The following is a 22,111-nucleotide window of genomic DNA, read 5'->3' as shown; positions in this document are numbered from 1 at the left end:
TTAATTAATAGTATATTAATTTAACACCCAAAATGATGTATTATTTTAATCTCGATTTTATTAGAAACTAATGGTTATTTAATTATAAAAATTAAAAATTTCAATTGAAACTTCCAATATTCGGCCTGAATAAACCAGCTATCATACAAAAAGATATATTTTCTTTATTGAACGTTAAAAATCAATTAATGTATTCCCAATTGGCATGAACGCAAAGGGGACAGTGCCGCGGCAGTCGAGCCGTTTTGGCTGCATCCCAGACACGTTTTGCATTTTATTCAAAACGTTGACGTGAAGGATAAAGTTTTATTATTTTACTACTTCAACGTGATCCGACTGCACCTGCATGACTCACGTAGTACCGCGATTTACTAAGCCTTTAATGTACATAATTCAAATTCATGTAACCGCCCGAACAAATTTCCATCTTTTTACAGCAAAAGAAAATTGAATCGTTAAATGTTACGGCTCACGCGTACGCCGATGTGAATAAAATTGTAATATCGCTTAATTCCCCAATAAATTGTGCTGACACTGAAATTACTCGGATGATGAACGTGATCGCATTCGGCGGAACATATTACTTGTCACTCGATTTGGATTCAGGTATCGTTGGTTTCGCCACTCGGGAGCAACTGCAAGAATTTTAAACAGCGACTGTTGATGTACAAAACTGTATTTTCATTATGTTCCCCCCGTCCCGTATGAATGCAAATCCTTTATGAACAAGAGAATCCAATCATTGTACGTATTTAATATGCGAGCGACGTAAGATTTAAACGATTAATATAGTAATAGATACTCAGTTAATTTTGTTGATGTTTCATTATACAGCATGTATTACCTTTTTTTACTCAAAATAAGGACATTTCATTATTTTTTTATGTTTTTTATTAAGAATAAATTTTAATTACATTATTTGAAACTTTTATATTATATACATAATTTGCGTGTAAAATATTATCCTGTTTACTTTGAGAACAAATAACAACTACGATTAAGAATAAATTATTGGATTAAGTAATATTGTATCAAAATCTTAATAAATGTAATAAAATAATTAGGTACATAAATAAATATATCAGGTACCTATAAAGAATGCATTCGTTATAGTTTATTGCTTGAACTATGCACTTAAGACTTGCACCAAGAATGCATCTATGATTAACAATGCAAGTAGAAACATTCAATACGAAATTGCGAAAGAAAAGCCCTGAGGTAACTTCTTTAACACGATCCGAGTTAAAATGCTACTTCTCTATAATTTCGTAAGCGAACGAAGCGTTTCGTCTGATCGGAATCGGCGTGAGTCAGCCGCGAACGAAGGCGCGCCTTGTTGTCGGCACGATCACAATACACCTAAACTATTGTTCCTGGGAACCAACGAGTACGAAAAGTGAACCGCATCATACAGGAAATAGCCATGTTATTTATACTATTTAATAGGTATCGAAATTTCAAGCAATTCACAACACACACTTTATTGGCCGAGAACAAGCCACGTCCCAGCATTAGAAGTAAAATACTGCTGACTCTTATAATTTATGTGTGTTTCGTTTTGTTTAAAATTTATTTCGTCGTCTTAGGATTACGCAGAATTTTATTGTTGTGTTAAAGAGTATGTCGGTAGTAAGCTTCTTAACGAAGGCAGATTGGGACTTGCAATTCATATATAATGTACTAAATACTATATTTGAAATTTGTAGAAAATGAAATTTTAAAGTTTATTTTGCTTAAGAAGGTTGTACATAAAGCTATACATGAACACCTGGGAGGAATATTTTCAGTAGTGTGTATACCTATATATGTAAATGCTTTGAGAAATTTTTATGATGAAATTATGAATCAGTAAAAGAAAGAGAAATAAATCACTTAAAAATAATAAATCAATTTACTATAGTAGTGGTTATCTATAGCATAACCATGTCCACTATAGGATGTATGCATATAATAATTTACATGGGCAAAGGGAATTACAAGGTTTATTGAAATTAAAAAAAAAACGAAATTTATTAAATTTTCAAAATAACCTTCTTATCAAATAGATTAATAGAAGATAAGGCGATTTAAATATATGAATTTTATCTCTTATTAATTTATAAATTAAAAAAAATATAAATAAAAAATATGGTATAATTCACACAGCTCTTGAACATGATGATGTTATAGTTTAATAATAATAATAATAAAAATAACAATGACCCAATTTGTTAGGAACATAATCTTAGCCTAATGTTAGTACATTTTATAATAAAATATTTAAAAAATGAAAAAAAAAAAGAAATAATAAACAAATTTGGTCACCGCTAAAGCATCCATTTGAGATACGACAACAGTGACCAGTGTAAGAGTAGTCAAACCTACTTGAAATCATATATAAGCGAGAGGATGACAAACAAACAAAACATTAAATATTATATTCTTGGTCATGCAATTTGTTACACACCTATTATTTGTGATGAAGAAGGGCATGGGCTACTGGGCTATGGACGAAGTCGTTGGTAAAAATTAGTAAAATAAAATATTTTATTTTCTCATCTTTGACATATTCGCGTGATTATTCAAAACACGCTGTATCTCTGTTGGACATTACGTAGGCACTTCTCTCAACCTCTTACCGTATTTTTTCATAAATACACATCTAAAAAGTTTTCCATATATAATAAGAAAAATAAGCTATAATTTTTCTTAGAATTACTTTAGGTACATGTAACATTTTACAAGTGAAGGGAAATGGGAACACTTACAGCAAAGGTCAGGTAAGGTCAAATTATAGGGATATTATGCAGATATTTATTACGGTAGGTAGGTAAAGCTCTTTATTTACTGTTAGGGTCCAATTGGGTATACATGTGGGGGTACTATAATCCAATCGGCTAGCAACTCCGAGGGTACGTATAGATTATATGTGACGTCCGTATCGAATTTTTATTTGTATTAGAGCAAGAAATTTATTCAAATTATATTTCACGGTAGATTGTTTCTAAGGAAATTGTAGGCGGCTCAGGAAAGGTGAAATTTGAATGTATAATAACAACATTGCTCAGGAAAGATTTTCTAAAATATTGTCTGAAACAATAGAAATATTAATTAAGTCATTTTACAATGAAATATTTTGGTTTTGAGTAATTATTCGCAGCCGGCCTTGTGGGATAGGTTGAGGTTTTTGTTAGTTATATTTCAATATTTTATGTTACAGGAATAGATATCTTTAATTTATCTCTATAAACAACAGTAAACTTGGAAGTTATTTGAATAGGTATGTTTATTTGTAAGTTATAACGCGTATACTGCATTATCTAGAATTAGAGTATTGTGGACAGTTTAACAATCTAATTCAACAAGACATCACGATCACTGAAAACGAAACTTTGTGTGTCAATTAAAATTCCTGACAAATCCTGTAATAAACTTAATTTATCCGTAAAGATAGTAGGTGTGACGAAATGTGAACAAGAAAATTGTAATAATTGAAAATAATGCCTTTGACTATCGTTTAATTGAATGCCAGTTACATTTTTAAGCATTGCAAACGTAAACATTTTTAAGTTCTGTATGTTTACGCAGATATAAAACATTGAAATTGAGATATGGTAAAAGTATGTTTCTGCTACAGAAACTAGAGAAATTATTAGTTTTGTGGTGTAGTAAATTTCGATCGATCGTGTGCGGCCAGACAAAGGACACAGGAATATTGTTTGTCACAAAATTTATTAGGACGGCGACAGGGCGGCCGCGGGATGCGCCTACTTACTCGTACATATCCAATATATCTTTCAGGAACTGTAGAGTAATTCCACTAATATATTTGTATTTGAATTACATGTTAATATCCTATACTTGGAGGAAATGGGATTTAGTTATTGGGATCTAACAGGCCGGTCTTTACGCAGTTCTTTCTGGAAACTTAGATTTTTAGTTAATTCTTTATAAATTCGTCACTATGGGGCAATTGACGTGTTTAATTTTAACCTATCATCACTAACTGGTGCCCCGCCAGCGTACCTATACCGATAGTGCAGGCAGGGTTATCATTCTATTATCACCATTATATTATAAAAAATCGAATATCGTATAACTAAGTGCTATCAGTATTAAAAAAAATATAATAAAATAATTAAAAAATATTATTAGGGAGTATATAATCCCATTTGAAATTTCTCAGCTTTTTACGTAACTTCGAAAATGACATAGAAATGATTATATATTTATCATATCTTTACGCTATTATTATTAATGGGAACTGTCTTTGAATATGTATTATAAGAGCCAAAAAGATATGTATCTTTTACTTTCTGCAACTATTTCTATCCCTTTCGCACACGAATAAGAAAGAAAAAGCAATAATAATAAATGGGATTTACAGTATGGACCGCCAACGTAAACATATTTACTCGTTGTTCTACTTTGCCCGGTTCTTTATATTCTTGCCTAGCTTCAACAATGTCAAAGAGAATTCTCATCAAATGAAAAATGGAACAGTAGATGTAATAACTAACAAATAGTTAAATGCAAAGTATTGTATTACGCTGTATGCGTTGCAATAAGGATTTGTTCGCTTCTTCTACAATTTTTGTTCAGTGTAATGTTGCTAAGAGCAATTCTAAGGCAATCTTTCTTTGTTACTTTCGCGAACAATTTTCTACATAAGTATCTTGTTGATTCATTCATAGGTATCTAATTAATGTTGTTTATCTTCTTCTGTAATAACTCTTATTCTCCATTCTTTTAAATCTAATTTAGTATGAGTAAGACATTTGAATATTTATGCACGTAGATGTATGTATGAATAAATTGAGCTCTAACTTTGAGGACCAATGCTTGAAACTATTTGTTCTCTATTATGCCACAATAGATCAATGTTTTAATTTTCGGTCTGATATTAAGCGGTTAATATAGATATAAACGTATCTTGCAATTTTTTATATCACATACTTCTTATTGGAACTCGATATAAAAGTTACAAAATCTATAGGTAATAGTTTGTATTGTTATTAAAATAAAGCTAAATAAAGAACAAATGTATATACTAATAAAATCTGTTTCATGACTAATATTTAATAAAAATTGTCGTGACCTGGAAGAAGGAACTGAATTGAAGGTTGGAAGTCATATGTTTTTTGTTTAAATAACATTTATTTATTAGCAATATTTATTCATCGTTATATTTAGTTACATATCGTTATTATTTCGTTTTGTACAGCGAGATACAAAACTGCATAACCATAGAGGCATCTTTATACCTAACACTTATTGCTTCTTTTTCATCCATAATTTATCTTACGAATGTACAGCGATATGATATTTTATTCCTTATTGCATATTTAAAAGTCCACATTTGCAACAGATTAAGTACAGATAGTACCTACTTATGGTAAAAGTAATTAATTAGATGCCCCGAAATCTTGGCGACGTAGCATTCTTTTCTACATTAACATTCTTTTGCTGAATTATTCATGCGCATTTAATTGAATAACATTTAAATTCATTAGTCTGTGTTCTTTCTTATCTATACGTACTCGAAGAGGGCGCCAGTGATGAAGAAAAGGTAATTTTTCTTTTATATAGACCTTCGTATGTAATAGTGATACAAGTATTAAATATATTATTTGTATAAAATATATTATTATTATAATACACCATTTTGTAGACCAGCCAGAGTTGAGATGTTAGAATTTGATTGAAAACATGACGTATTTATTAGTAAACTATAATTGTTTGTAATATTTGTCAAATAATAGTTGCAAAACACAAAAATATACGTATTATAAAAATATACATATATAATAATATAGTCTTTTTTTAATCACACGGAAATGGGAAAAATTATATATTCTTAAAGTCACCTTTAATGAATGTATTCTTTCCATTTATCTGTTTCAAGAAATTTTGAATTTCAGATTTGAACGTGCCACGCTGTCGGTTAATGGATGAATAATACTTACTCCCGGTCCCGACCATAATGGAATCTTGAATACACTTCAGAATTCACATTATTATGACATCTCGAGTGTTTCACGACAGTTCTCGAACTTCAGACAGTACCTAATAAGCTTACAATAACATTTATGTAGGTACTTTTGTTAAATGAAATTTTACTTGAAATAATAACAAAATTACTTTAATATTAGCATTTTTTTTTTAAATATTAGTTAACTAGATATTTTTTGTGGCTTTGCGTCAATGTGTCAATGTCAAGTGTCTATGTTGTAAAAATACATCTATTACTTCGACATTAAGGATTCTGTGATTACTTATTTATTTAATTTGTATATCTACTTGACTAATATTTACGTTTATTACTATTCACCTAATATAAACGTAGGTATTTATCTATTTGACGTTTAGGTCTCGGTATAGACTAGGCCACTTTTTTCTTTCCCGTGGGTGTCGTAAGAGACGATTACCAGAACTTATGGTGGAGGGAAGGGCATTATCGTTCCTCTTAAAACACCATCTCTTTAAACCAAAGCCAAACTGTTGTACCAAAGCGCCTGTCAAGCGTGGCAACTTCTGGCAAAACCCTCTTATCCCATTAACCCTCGCAGGCTATGTTCGGCAGTGGACAGTTAACGGCCCATACAACAACCTACTTATTTATTTTGAATAGTTTCGTTTTTATTATGTAGATTATTATGTAGTAGATATCATCATATCTGTCGCTATCTGTTCATTGCTAAATATCTGAATAGTATGTATATATATTAATTATTAGTATTTATTAATTCTATTAGGTATACTTTCTCTCTTTTTGAAAATGATCTTAAGTTAGCTTATTTAAATGTCTATAATGTTAATATCATCTAATGGTAATTATGTGAATTCAAGACATGGTTTCCTGTATGATATGATATTAAATATAGAAATTATTTATTCTTATTATTCTATTTTCGATGGGTTTATTGTAAGCCCTATATAATAAAGGACTCTATTCATATACATATAATATATTTTCAGTCTTTCTAATTGATATTCAAAGTAATTTTATTATACGCTATTATTGTTATTATAGACCTACTACCAGTATTTAAGCACATGAAATTAACTAAAATCCAAGATTCGGTTTGACCGTGAAAGGTGTATAAAATAAAAGACGGATTTATTATTGCATGTATAATGCATGTATCGCGTATTTGTCGAACATTAGCATGGCGTCTGAAATTACAATCGGGCATGCTAATGTGCATTAACCTATCGACCCTACAACATCTGCACTACAGCTATCTGGTAAATTAATAATAGGTATCTATTTACAAAATTAGACACAATATGAGACCTAATGCGTGCATTACGTAGTTCTATATTTGAAATGAAGGCAAAAATAATTTAAAAAATTAATAACAATATTTTTAATTTACAGTCTGGCAAGGTGTACCTTAGAAATCATATATACCGTCATAATGTAGATCTGAAATGGTTTTTTGGTGATATATAGAAAGAACAATACACACTAAATTTGACATTTTTTTTGTAAAATTAAATGTCACTTTTCTAGAAAATAATAATGGTTTTAAATATGCAAAGTGAGGAAGTTGAGAGCTTTGGGTACTCAGGCTAATATAATTTAATAATTGTCTAATAAAGTGCCGGCTTTTTATAAATTATTCCCTGGGGTATGATACGTTTATCAAGATTGTCTTTTTGTGTTATATATTTTTAAATTGATTAGATGAAAGTGATACTGTATCATAGGTTTCGAAAAGTTAAGAAAATATTGTAATGGGTATCTAATCCATTATGTAGAATACTGAAATCTAGAGAAATATGTAACTCAGATAAAAAGTAAATATGATTAAAATTAAATTTATTTACAGAGTAATAAATAAATTAAGCTAAACACGAATATGAGCGAATTAACATGTTTTTCATTGTAATGCTCTATTCATTTAGGTTACACGCTTGATTATTACTTAAGTAATTGGCATATGCTCCGCAGGGGCATTTTAGCACAATTGCAAATTGATTTTTTGTTACATCTTTTTAGTCTTGAATTGTTGAAAAGGTGTATGGATTTTAATGTGATAAAATTGCATTTTATAATTACTAATATAAAATTTATGACTTGGCATATTAATCCATTAATTGATCGACTAATAGTTGGTATAAACTTTAAGTTTTTAATATAAATCTCTTTTATTACGTAATATCGAATATGAAGGGCTTTTGTTTTTACATTTACACAGAAAATAAATAGTTCTTTGCTAAAGCTGCAATATATACTTAGTTTTTCATATTGTGGCGTCTTTATTTATCTTTATTACCTACTAATAAAATTTTAAATAGAATTAAGTGACTTAATATGTTCATTATAAAAGAAATTGAACATTACAATTAAAACTTGATGCCTAATATTAGGTATATTTATATTAAACATTTAGTTTTTATATATTCAATATAATGATCAGGACTTAAAACGACGCGGTTGTAGATAAATAATACTTGATTATAATTTTTTCTTTATTTTTAAATAAAGTAAATAAAACTAGGTTACATAGGTTTCATATCCTGCCAAATGAAAAGTTTATTCTAACAAAATTGTAGTAGTTATACCTACTATTATTAATACAATACTCGTTAGAGGTAAAAAGCACAATTAGTCATAAAAATTAGGAAATAATATTAATAATAATATAATAAGTCTATAGGCGACAGTTACCAATTTCCATCAGGTAAGTCGTCAGTTTGTTTGCTATTATAAGTTTTATAAAAAACCTATTATCAATTAATTCAAACATAGAGCATTTTTTTTTAAATATTCCTATACTTATAAGTAATAGAAAGAGAGGCAGAAGAATAATATAATTTAATAGTGTAATAGTATTGAAGAAAACTATACCAAGAAACTGAACAAATTGTATCAATACCGTACGTAGTAGTTTTGTTTGAATTGCAGTGCGAATCAGAATAATCATGGGAGTCACGTCCAGCTTTCATTTGCGGTGTACCTACTCGTGTACCGGTCTATTGGTTCAAGTCCAGGGTCGGGCAAGTGCTCTCGTTACCGGCTCAGCATTTGCGGTTCGAACCACTCATTCAAATGAGCTGGGGTAGTTTACCCGCTGTATGTATATTAATATAGCAAGAACTGGGAATTTACTTCCAATACATTTTCACTGAAAAGTATCAGTAATAACCTATGTTCTATTTAGAATTGCGAAAAAAGATGAAATGTTTTAAATTTTATGTGATTGTATCTATACAATAAAGCTTAAAAATATAAATAACGTAAGTTTTATTTATTTATTTATTTTATTTAACACTTTATTACCCTAATATTACATGAATGTTAGTACAGATATTTAGAGTATTTTAGAGTAGTAATTGAAAGTTGGGTACCAATCCAAGTAGTTTCAAAGATTATAAATAATATAATTATGATTATAAGAATCAAAATAAGAGTGTATGCATACAAGAGGTTTTTGTTTGCGGACTATGAGGGAAAAATTTAGCCTTGTTCCTTCTTGTTGATTGAAATTTGCTATCTGATCTTATGTTTATTTGGTAAATATTATCTATAGCCTAGTTATGAAGATTTATTTGTAAATCAATAAAGATAGTAGGATATTTTTATTTATAAAAATAATAGTTGTATTAGAATATAATGAGATGGTAAATATGAAATTAATCCCATAAACAAAATGTCTGGTACTTGTCCTGTTTATGGCAACACTTAGACCCAACAAAAGCAATGGCCGCTCGTTAAGGAAATTTCGTTTAGATTATAATCAAATGGAAACGTAAACAAACTTTTCGTCCCACGTGACAAGCATCCGAAAAACTTGGGACGATTCTAATTTCACGTCTTGACGAAGAGGCCTCCTCATTTTCCTGACGGTTGCGGATATTTTCAATTTTACCCACGGTGGCTCCTTTTTATTAGTTGTTGTTTCGCCTTGAATACTAATCGCACAAGAATTAACATTCACGTGACATTCCCTTTGCCTATCCGAAGCGCGATGTGCCAAAATCGCGACATCGTATTTATATACTGTCACAACATAAAAGTTTGTGAAATTTACAAATTCGTCCAAATTTATGCACAGCTCCATATAAATGCATATTACTCTCATCTATATTTATGAGAACGGACAGATAAATTAATTTTTAATAAATTGTGTAGTTCTTTGACTCTCCGTAGACTCAGGCATGTACTTATGTATACATAAGTACATGCATGCTTTACTTACTTTTTTTGGTTATCCACTTATTTATAAAAAGGTTAAACCTCTTATAAAACCATTTTAAAATTTTGAACTGTTTTGTCTCTTTCCTTGGTGCTAAATTCCTAATTTAAAAGAAAGTGACAAAACAATGTAATAATAAATAAAATTGTAGAAGGTTTTAATTTTTATTAATCTATCTATTTTTTTACTTTTTTTTAGTTCACAAAGTTTTTTTTTTCCAGAGATTATAAATATCAATAAGATTATTTCATGTAGTAATCCACACGTATAAAATATAAAAAAAAAATTTAGTGTCAATGTAACCATATTTTTTTTACGACATTATAGTTTTGTTTTTTTTTTTTCAATAATTCTCAATAAAGAATTTTCCAATAGAAGGCGTATCTTTTGTGATATAGATTTAGTTATTTTTTTTAGAATCCTACTTATCCATAAAATGTCTCAGAGTTTGCAATATTTTTATATTCATAAGAGTGCATAACTTTATTGGTACATTTTGATACTATGCTTGAAGTTTCAGAATACTAATGCGACTATATTACCATCTAATGCCCTGGAACATTGGCTGTCGATGATACGTTAAATAGCACCTTTAGCCTCAATACTCAACACTTTATTCACGTTAAAGAGGTTCCAATAACACTAGGGGTTATTGGAAAAGAGCAATGATACATGAAGACCGTGTATATTGTACATCGTATATCGATTGTATTATAGACTTTAAATTTAACGTTTTGAACCAGATGAGATGATATCTTATATGTTAGTTTATTTTTAGTATCATCATCTCAACCATCATCTGTTCATTGCTAAACATAGGCCACCTTCATAGACTGCCACAACGAACGGTCCCGAGGCACCTGCATCCAATGACTCCCTGCAATGCATTTGAGGTTGTCACTCTATCTAGTGAAGGGAGAGGCGGTTGTCTTACACTGCATTTGCCCGTACGGGGTCGCCATTCAAGAACATTTCGGTTCGGTTGTCGGTTCTTCGAGTTATGTGACCAGCCCATTACTACTTCAGCTTGCTTATCTTACTTAGTTTCAGTAATCCGATATTAAATAAAAGAATCGTAATGAGGATTTACTATTTCCATTAAAATAATTATATGCGTGTGTTTGTACGTAAACATAATCGTGCTTGAACAAATGCTCCATAATAATGAATATTTAGGTATTTTGATAGCTAAATCTTGTGCTAAACGGATTTGAATGCCACTTGGATTAAAAAAAATAATTTGCTCATAACTACCGTCTCTGATGTCAGAGGTTTACCAGAGGGATTTTACCAGAAGGAGACTTTGTACAAAAGTCGATTGCTTGGGTACCTCTGTCTCATTCGTGTTTCAACCGTAAAGCAGTTGTGTTTGCATGGCTGTGTTTCGGTTTAAAAGGTGGGATATGGCGTGAATTTACTGGGTACAAAGGAATAACACCTCAGTCCTCAGGAATGGCAACTCATGGGGGGTACCATGGGCGAAACAGTATACTCTATTATATTCATGGTACTGCTTATGTCTATAGGCAACAGTTATCACTTTCCATCAGGTGGGCCGTCAGCTTGTTTGCTATTCTAAGTTGCATAAAAAAAAAAGTATATATTGGACTTACCCTTGTGCTAAAAGTAGCATTCGAGATACTAACATCTTTATTAGAAAGTAGCAGGCAAGCATACTGTTACCATATATAAAATAAATAAATAAATACCACTGGACACAGTGCCATTCTGTCCCAAATTAACCAGAGGTATATAGTAGCTTTATATACTTATATAATTTATTTATATAGGAAACATTCAGACCAATAGAAATTTCATTTCAATTCATTGCGTGGACATCGAATTCGTGACTATCGGAAGGTGAGGTGTTAACCCTTACACTATTGGGGTTGTAAAAAAATTGTTTATCATTATTTTCGACTGCATTTCATTGCGTCTATGTGCGGAGCAGTAAATACAGCGAGTTGACTGCAATAGTGGCGTTGTAATTAAAGCTAAAGTTAATCCGCTGTCACTGGTTCACGGTTCAAGCGTCGCATACACCAACTTAATTAGATTTTTGATGAATCACCTCGTCTATTAAGTGATGCCACGTCATTTACTTTTAACAAGGAGTAATAAAGGCTAGGCTTCGCTTATCTTTTCACAAAAAGGAAAAATAAGATAAAGAAAAAAAAGTTTAAATAACAATAGTTATTAAGGACCTACGTGGCACATTGGTTGTGGCATGTTGCTTTGCGTAAATGAAGTCCCGGGTTCGATTCCTGGTCGGGCTAGTTTAAAAAATGTATTTTTCTGAATTGGCTCGAGTTTGGGTGTTCTGTTCGTTCGTTGTTTGGTTCCGTATAACTAGTTTGAGGATTAGACGATATGTGCAATTATGTGGCGTTTATTATAATTTGTCTTTTTTTATGAAAACGATCTGTACTTATAACATATTTTCGTAATTCTCTTAAAAAATAATATATTATATTTGCTGTATCAGCTGTTAACTGTGCACTGCTGAACATAACCTTCCATGAGGGGTTTTGCCAGTAGTTGCCACGCTTGACAGGCGGGTTGGCAACCGCAGTTTGGCTTTCGGTGATATTTAAAAAGGGACGCTATTGCGCATCCCTCCAGCATCCTTTATTCGTCTCTTACGGCACCCAAGGGAAAGGAAGGGATGGCCTATTCTATGTCGGCATCTACAGGGCTATTTATATTTACAAACAATAAAAAATTGCTCTTTTTTAAAAATAAAGTAAAATTTATCTAAACAATTTTGAGATGTTAGGTAAATAAGTACTTTTAAAGTAATAATTGTAACAGATAACTCAAGAAGTCGTGACAAAGAATCGTGGTTGTACCACACAAATGGGGCACTTTATGTAATGTAATCTTAATTATATAATTATTAAATTATATCTGATAGAGTAATCTAGACTCATCTTCTTGAATGTTGTATGAATTGATGTTTCTTGAACATTAAAATTTACAGTTATGGCTTTTAATTCATTGTGCATTGAATTTTGTATAATTTATTTAAGTGCTGTCTGACCATGTAAGTAATACTATGTACAGTATAGATATGATTGGAAGTTATATAATTATGTAGATTGTTACAGAAAAACCTCTCTTATAAGAGAGGACTATGTTCAACAGTTGAATTATGAAGCAATGGAAATTAACGGTTGATGATTACAGAAAAAAAAGATGCTTAAAATAATTCAAAATCCAGTAACAATACATGAAATGAACTTTTAATATTTAATGAATGTAAGTATATTTGGACGAGTATTATTGACTATATTATTACGGTCAAGCATCGGTTTAAATGAAAACTAAAAAAATATTTTTTTCAACCATTCTCAATTTGGTTTTTTTTTATGTTTGTTACCTTATAACTCCAATATATAATATATATAAACCAATATGGAAAATTATTTTTTTTATTTGAAAGAATATATCTATTTGGTAACTGTTGTTGAGCACAATTTTACATAAATTATATTTTTTTTTGTTAAAAATTTCTTTATTATAAAATTTTCAGTTTCACAAACAAAATTTACTAACGTTGGATATCATGTTTTCCTCCGTAACACCTTATTAATGGTAGGTCCGTTTCCATTACATATTATATTACAGAAAATAACCACCTACAATTGTTTAAGTTTATTATTTTGTATCTATTTTATATCTACAAAATTTAAGTCCTATATCAGCACAACCCTTTGTTTTAGAAATATAGAAACCGACGCATGAAGGGAAATTACATTGCCGGAGGCTTCATAAATCCCCGCATGTAATTAAAACAAACAAATTAGATTGTTAATACAAATATCCAATATATGTATCCGGGGGCAAATTGAACATTCAATCGACCGTGACTCCGTAGGTATTCGTTATGGATCGAAATCTTGACGAGTAGGATCACAATGGTCTAAAGCCCCGCCGAGCTTCGGGTAACCTTTGGCCCAATATTTTGATTGAACCGACGTAATAAAGCAAGGTCGCCATCATTGTAGCGCTATTGTGCATACCGAAGGCTCACTCCGATGCTATTCAGAGCGGCCAATTATATAAATCGAAGCGTTTTGAAACCAAATCCATCACTCAAACAATAAATAGTGATAAACAAAGCGATCTCATTACGAAACCAATTTTCACAATAGCGTTTAGTTAGCGCGCAGGGTTCATAGTTCATAGTAGAATAGAGACTGATTTACGTTTATTTGATAAGAAATCATATAATTTTAATGTAAACTGGGAGGATTTCACTAAGGACTTTTTACCTACTGTCCCGTTTTCCCGAATTCTGAAATTTTAAATGAATTTGATATTGGAACTTTTTTCTCGTTTACGATAGAATTGTATAAAATTTTAATATTCTGGATCTATTAGTTTAGGACATGCTTTCATATGCATAATTTTCATATTTAAATACATGAAGATTGGTTTTTTCATCAATATTTAATCACTAGTTTTATCTGACGGTTTTACTCTAGTGAATAAGTATATAAAATATTCTACGTGTTAAGTAGGATATATTTTATCCGTGTATCAAATTTCATTCAAATCGGTTCAGTAGTTTTTGCGTGAAATAGTAACGAACATTGGATGGTATTCAAACGATGGATGGATCATCGTTAGAAACTTTTGCATTTATTATATTAATAGAATTACATTGGAGGAAAATGTCAAAATCTGTACTTATAAAAGGACTTCAGTTTTCTGTCTGATTGTTTGTTGTATTATAACAATATATAGCTGTTATCATGAGAAATGAAAAGGTTAATGTAAAGGTCACCAGAATTAAATAGCGGGAACATTACGTACTACGCTAATAAATATCACAATTCGAATTTATTTTACTAATCATTACAAAAAAACTTTATAAATTTTAATTTCGTCCCCTGATTACTGATAAGAGTTGTTTCTGTGCCGGAATTGAATACGGTACCCCAAGGGGAGACGCGGAAGTCTTATCAGCGCTCGAATTATAATGCCAAGAGGCGAAATAAATAATTTATGAAACCATAAATTGTAAGGTAAATTTCTATGTCCGAATGAATTGCATATATTAAATTTTATTAATGTCACATTTTTTGTGTCACAGTTATATATTTGTTGTTACTAGTTTTTACACGCGACTTCGTCTGTTTTCTGTCCTGACGATATTATTAATTGAATTAAAAAGAAGCCTATATCCTTTTTTCTCTTACAAATATATATATGTATACCAAGTATAAGTATTTATATATTGAATATATAACATGATTATATCTGTTATATATGTTGAAGAATTCACTGAGCACTAATTTAAAATTACGTTTGGAAAATTGATCAAAGAGTAAGCATCGTACATCTCTTATCTATTCATTTTTCTAACTAATCTTATGCATGCACGCCAGTTTTAAGAATTACGTTTTCTCTCGCATATAGTATATACTCGTATAATATGAAGTTTTATATTTATTTTATTCATTGTATTGTATTTATATTAGTTATTGTAAAAAGATTATTTTACAGTATACTAAAGTACCTATATTTAATAGTATATCGACCATAAAATGTACCTAATGATAGCGGGGTGGACCTCCTTGTGATTTCTTCTACTTAAGTCACGCTCAATTGATTTTTCCATCTTGCAATTATCGTAGTGATTGACAGTTCTGAATTTGTTGGAGAGGTCGTGCTCCTTTTTTCGTAGATATCGTCTTAATAGTTCGTTTAATCTTCATTTTATTTGCATTTTTAACTCGTATAGATAGTCAAATTTCTAAAAAAATATAATGAGATATATTTCCAAGTTTATTAAAGTATGACTGTTATTAACAATTTATACTAATTATAAATTTTACTATATTTTACGGATCAGTTAATAAGTACAGCAAGAAATATATTTATCGCTGCAGTTGCATATACAAAAAATATGACATACCTAACTACTATACAAAACTACAGAAGTCATTAGGATACCAGAACGAGTAATAATCGATTAACACATTACTGTTGGATATAGGTCTTTTTCTATAAAAGGAACAAATTAACTCACTACTAAGTTACAACGTTAATTGAGCAGTATGCTACTGGGCTGTATTTATTCAAGTTTCTTTTGCGTTAGTTATAGATCATTGGAATATTCTGCATTGTACTTAGTCGCCTCTAGATAGATAAGATATTCTAGTAACGAAAAAGAATGATAAGTGTATTTATATTGCCACCGAAGAACCATTAATAATTGTTATTAACGTCAATTTATATTATTTAATATATAAAAAGTTAGTGTCACAATGTTTGGTCGTGCTAATATCCAAAACCGCTCAAACGATTTTAATGAAATTTTACAAATATATATTGTTTACGGCAATTTAAGAGATATTATAGTTTTTATCATGATAATGAAAAATAGAACGTGTATGTATGGGACCAAAAATATTTGCCACGTCAGCTAATACTAAAATAATTATTATACTATAATAAAGAATATAGTGGAAGGCCTCTCACTCATTTAACAATAACAATAACGTATTACAAATGTGTTGATAACATAAATCGTGCAACATCCATTCAAGCAGAGGTCATTTGTCTTCAATAATTACAAAGTTAACTCGTCGCAATTTTTAATTGCCCGTCTTATATCCATCTAGTCAACGTGTGACATATTCTAACGTGATACATGAATTCACGACTCGTTTGACCTTTACTTCTTTCATCTGGAGTGACATTAAGAGCTAGAAGTAATAAGATTTTTTTTGCTTTGGTTACATATTACTTCATATATAAGGATTGGATGAAAATGAGCTATACGCTCGGATGAAAAAATTGTGATGAATAATTAATATACAGATGTTATATCAAAATCAATCTTTATTCCATGCCGTCTGGTCAGCGTGGTGAATAACAGTAGACTAAAATCTGGGTAATACAAATTGAATAATTTTGTGCAACAAAAATGTGTTATTACTGTTCAAAATTAACCTTTTTACATATATTATAGTTTTTTTTATAAAAAAGAAAATTTATAAACAATTGAAATAGAACAAAATATACATATAATACATTAAATAAACAGACGGCATTTTTATTTTACAATTAATATAAATAATAAATAATAATATATACATAACAAGAACCAGCATATTTTACAAACAGTTATGATGAATAAATGACGTTAATTATTCAGATATATTTATTTATAAGTAGTTAATTTTCTTTTAATTTTTATTAAAAATATAACCAATGTTTTATTTTGTAATAAATAAGTACATAAACGAATAAATTTTCATTTTGTTTCTGGAAAGGAGTTTATGGTGTTGTATAGTATTGATAAATTGTATTTGATTTATTACACTCATATATATTTATATATAAGCCATAAGTTATAAGCTATTGCTTACAACTTGTTGATACAAACAGAGAGATAACTCTTAATTATCTCTGGGGAGCACTTTCCAACCCTCTACACGACGTACTAAATGCCATTTAGTTGTAAAAATCTCCACCCTTATATAGCTGCTGAGTGTTTTTTCAGTGAGAAAAGGGATTTACAACTTTATTTACTACACTATTATAGGACATTAGCCCCGTGAACCATTACTCTGAGACACAGCTGTCCTTTGGGTGTTCTTTAACATAGTTCTTTAAAATAGTCACTCAACATTTGGCATTGTTTACTTAATTATAATATGTATATACATATAGTTTAAATAAATCATCAATATAGTAATGCTTTGCAATGTCTTCCTTCATTTTTATTGAACTCTATTATAATAAAACTATTATAGTATTAACCTCGAATGTTTGGGTTCAAAAAGTCAAGGGCGCTAATATATTATTGTTTACAAACTTTTCGTGAACGCGTTGGTGCATATCTTTATTTCGGCGGTGTTGAATGGTGTGATCTATCATTTAAAGCTTTAATTAGTGCCTTCGAGCTATTAGTAATGGGTGATGCGTAGGTTTGATGTAGGCATGGAACATTCATTGTTATTATCTTCACGAGGTCAGAAAATAATTTCGTGACGCTTCGCGTTAGCGGCAGGGCTTTTTTGGTACTCATTTGGGCTGAATCGTGCTTGGCTTCACCACTCACGTAAAATGACGTGCCATTATATTCACGACTGCCGTTAACATATCAATCAAATGTAATTATGTATTATGAATACGCAAATAAAGCCGTTAAACGCAATGATGTTTTGTAAATGATATTAATTTGCAAAGGACAAATTACGATTAGGGTAAAATAATAATTTAATGAGATGTAAATTTAAATAATATGTCATGATTTTAGTTTTTTAAACTGCAGATTTCCAAAATGTGCCTTTTTCTATTATAATATAGCCTAAAGACTAATAAGTATTTACTTTCTAACTAAAATTGTTACATAGAGTTATAGTTAATAATTTTTTTTTATTGTCTCTATTAAATAATATTTTATTCACATGTTCTTTAAAGAATTAGTATCACTAGAATAATATTATGTAAAATATAATTTAAAAAATATTTATAAATAAAACGAACTTAGGTTTTACAAAAGTAGTACATACGGGAAAAAATAAGTATGTCAAGTGAAAAAAAAATGAAATCGCTAAAGAATTGCTGAAGATATCGCGTAACATGTAGATACAAAAAAGCAGTTGAATTAAGAACCTCATCTTTTTAGAAGACGCTTAATTAAGAGAGTTAATTTACTGATTAATTAGTAGTACTATTGGATGGTATAAAAATCTTCGGAATTTCTTTGCTATGCAAGAAAAAGTTCGTTCCAATGTTCTTAACTAATAGATTTTTTCATCCGCAAGATATCCGAGAATGAATAGAAGACTTTCAAATTAACATTTATATAGAAAAGTTTCAACAAAAACGATGATTAAGTAAACTTTGCCCTGAGGATTACCTTGCGCATTTACTATGCAAGTGATAGATACCTACTATGCAATGAGTTCGTAATTAGTTTTTTTTTGTTATATTAAACCTTCTGCTAACGAAGAAGCTGTTTAAAGAGAGAAAACCAGGAGACAGTGGGTACAAACTTGTACGGCGAGAAAAACGTTTATTTGCTTTCAGTAGACTAAGACTTGCATAATAGCTTTTGTTAGATACACTCGAGTTTTCTTTTATATAAACATATTTGCTTTTATTTCTTTTAAATATGTTACTTATTCAAGTTGAAATAACAAGGATTCTGGTATAATACTTAGAGATAGTCATAATTGAAAGTAAATATTAAAATGTAGGCGACTCAGGACCGTTCCATAGGGCAGTCTATGGAAGATGCCTATGTTCAGCAATGGACAGATAACGATTGATATGATAAGGGGGCATCCATTAATTACGTGAGCTCAGAATAGGGGGGGAGGGGTCTAATGAATTCTCACCAAATCTCATTTAAACCGAGGGGGGGGGGATAATCAAAAATCTCACGTCAACGTCAAAAAATATAAAATATTAAAGATATTACTAAAATATTAAAGATAAACGTAGACGTTTCCAGTGATTGTCTTCCTGCACTACTAGAAATCCCAGATGATATGTGTCCAATTATTTCGATTGAAAAAATACACGAGTCTCCATGGATTGAGTAAAAATCTAAAAGAAAGTGTTGTTTTTATGTTTTTACTTTGAATTTTATTTAATTTAAATAAATTAATTATAGTATACCTGAACGATTTATTATTTTCCCGAATAATAAATATAAATTAAGATTAAAATATTTTTTGCGTTAATCTCACGAAAGGGGAGGGGGGGGGGGTCAAGGCAAATCTCACTAAATCTCACCTAAGGGGAGGGGGCAGGAGTCTAAACTGATCGAAAAAGAGCTCACGTAATTAATGGATGCCCCTTAATGATGAATAAAATGCATTTGTATCTTATATTACCGCTTCTTTTCATCTCCAAAAGATGGTCAGAGGTGACTACGGGAATGAAGCACATTATAGGTATATTAGGTAATACAATAAATAAAAGCCAACTGATTAACATGGCACCAGTACTAGTATATTCTCCTCATATAAGGAGACCTTTTTACCAGAGGGAGACTTTGTACAAAAGTCGATTGCTTGGGTACCTCTGTCCCATTCGTGTTTCAACCGTGAAGTAGTTGTGTTTGCATGCCTGTGTTTCGGTTTGAAGGGTGGGATATGGCGTGAATTTACTGGGTACGGAGGAATAACACCTGAGTTCTCATTAATGGCAACGCATGGGGGTATTATGGGCGAAACAGTATACTCTGTTATGTCCATGGTACTGCTTATGTCTATAGGCGACGGTTACCACTTTCTATCAGGTGGGCCGTCAGCTTGTTTGCCATTCTAAGTTGTATAAAAAAATATAAGGAAAATCAATGCCTAGTAGGGAACGATAACGGGTTTATATATCAGATTATATCGTGATCGAGTCTTAAAATTCTATATCGGGAATTTTTATTTTTTATTTAATGTATCGGCAACCAGGCACATTTTTATTGTGCTCTTTTTAGCATGTAGGCTTATTTGGGATATTGAGGTATGTCATCAAGAGCAAGCTCCTTTTATCCTATTTCAATATATCTCTTTTGTAAATCTCTTTATTTAATTTAATTTAATCGTTCCCTATTATATAAATATTCAATATAACCATTTTTAAATATATAATTTAGGTGATTACGACACATATATGCTTGTATATCACGCAGGAACTTTCGTATATACAATACTAATGTTATATGGAAGTATATACTTCGTTGTCAGTAATTGATCTGCAATCATATCAACCTCATATCGTATGCAATCGTCCCATATTGTCCCACAACTAAGTCCTGTGCTTATAATATAGTCTTGTGCTTACAATAAACCGCATGCTAGCAGCAGGGGAGCGACACACGCTTGCAAGGGAATACATCTGTTCTCCATACTGTACTATTGAACAGTTATAAATTCTGTTCTAGTCTAATACTGGAAATGTTGATAGTGACTATAAATGATAGCTATAATGTATGTTAGATCCTATAAATACCTACAATAATGGCATAATAATTTTATATAAATATTTACGAGAAAATTGCGAGATTAGGTATGCTCTTATGTTAAAACGAGTATGTAAAAATATGAATTGGAGGTCTACCCTGTGGGCTTACCTGATGGATAGTATAACTGTCACCTATAAACATGAATAACATCAAGGATATGATAGAATGGAGATCATTCTTGGATCGTTGTTGTATTTCATACATTCTACTTCAAAATACGTACAATGTAGTAGAATTTCCACCATAAATGTTCCCTGCAGCAAACGATTGCCTGTTATGTCCGTTGTTAGTTCATAATGCACATGTGAAAGTACCGTTATCCAGTATATAGTGTACTTAATGTAATCGTTAAGTGTTAGCGTGAATACTTACCGTGTGCATCTTGAAAGCATGCCATCAATGCGGGCATCTACCTCAATTTCACGTAATAGCGGCCATCATTGCACGAAGTGTGGTTACATGAGAAATAGGAAGAAATATTGCAGTATCTAACCACTGCGTTTTATTGCTTTTTTATTGAGTACTATTAATATTTATGCGTATTAAATGTTCGATATTCAATAGTATTCCTAAATGAACACAAAGTAGATGGTTTTATAATTTATAACCAGAGGGAGACTTTGTACAAAAGTCGATTGCTTGGGTACCTCTGTCCCATTCGTGTTTCAACCGTGAAGCAGTTGTGTTTGCATGGCTGTGTTTCGGTTTGAAGGGTGGGATATGGCGTGAATTTACAGGGTACAGAGGAATAACACCTGAGTCCTCAGGAATGGCAACGCATGGGGGTATCATGGGTGAAACAGTATACTCTGTTATGGCTATGGTACTGCTCTTGTCTATAGGCGACGGTTACCACTTTCCATCAGGTGGGCCGTCAGCTTGTTTGCCATTCTAAGTTGTATAAAAATAAATTCATTAAAACAAATATGACAATAAT

General features: G+C 30.7%; 1 protein-coding gene and 1 long non-coding RNA gene across 7 annotated transcripts in view; one reads left to right on the top strand and one right to left on the bottom strand.

The window, feature by feature from the left end:
• The window catches only part of LOC128202553 (uncharacterized), a 31,296-nt gene extending 22,108 nt beyond the window's left edge, over positions 1-9,188 (top strand). For both annotated transcript variants that reach the window (XR_008253847.1, XR_008253848.1), the window contains exons 2-3: positions 5,901-6,070; positions 8,894-9,188. This is a non-coding gene — a long non-coding RNA (uncharacterized LOC128202553). The remainder of the gene's footprint in view (positions 1-5,900; positions 6,071-8,893) is intronic.
• Positions 1-22,111, bottom strand: part of LOC113523562 (uncharacterized) — a 176,346-nt gene that overhangs the window by 17,640 nt on the left and 136,595 nt on the right. The window lies entirely within an intron of this gene.

Source organism: Galleria mellonella, unplaced genomic scaffold (genome assembly GCF_026898425.1).
Source record: "Galleria mellonella isolate WM207_F2 unplaced genomic scaffold, CSIRO_AGI_GalMel_v1 utg1380, whole genome shotgun sequence".
Lineage (NCBI taxonomy): Eukaryota > Metazoa > Arthropoda > Insecta > Lepidoptera > Pyralidae > Galleria > Galleria mellonella.
The sequence above is the reverse complement of the archived record's forward strand: the minus strand, read 5'-3'. Positions and strand labels throughout refer to the sequence as shown.